This window comes from Etheostoma spectabile, chromosome 10 (assembly GCF_008692095.1).
Source record: "Etheostoma spectabile isolate EspeVRDwgs_2016 chromosome 10, UIUC_Espe_1.0, whole genome shotgun sequence".
NCBI lineage: Eukaryota > Metazoa > Chordata > Actinopteri > Perciformes > Percidae > Etheostoma > Etheostoma spectabile.
Window position 1 is genome coordinate 18502339 of NC_045742.1, and position 339 is coordinate 18502677.

General features: G+C 36.0%; 1 protein-coding gene across 1 annotated transcript in view; it reads left to right on the forward strand.

Moving 5' to 3' along the window:
• The window catches only part of slc34a1b (solute carrier family 34 member 1b), an 11110-nt gene that overhangs the window by 2966 nt on the left and 7805 nt on the right, over positions 1 to 339 (forward strand). The gene's annotated exons all lie outside the window — the stretch shown is intronic.

Consider the following 339-nt stretch of genomic DNA (forward strand, 5'->3'; position numbering starts at 1 on the left):
TAAAAATACTTAATAGATGTTTACTTTAGCTCAATTACCAATGATATACAGTGGGGCTTGAAAGTTGGGGCACCCCAGGTAAAAATTTGTATTAATGTGCACAAAGAAGCCAAGAAATGATTGTAAAAACTCCAAAAGGCATCAAATGACAGATCCGACATTTGTATAAAATGTTGAAAAAAAGTTAGATTTTATTTTCATCATTTACACTTTAAAAATAACAGAAAACAAAAAAAATGGCATCTGCAAAAGTCTGGGCACCCTGCAGAGTTAATGCCTTGTACTGCTCCCTTTGGCAAGTATCACAGCTCGGAAACGCTTCCTGTAGCCAGCCAAGAG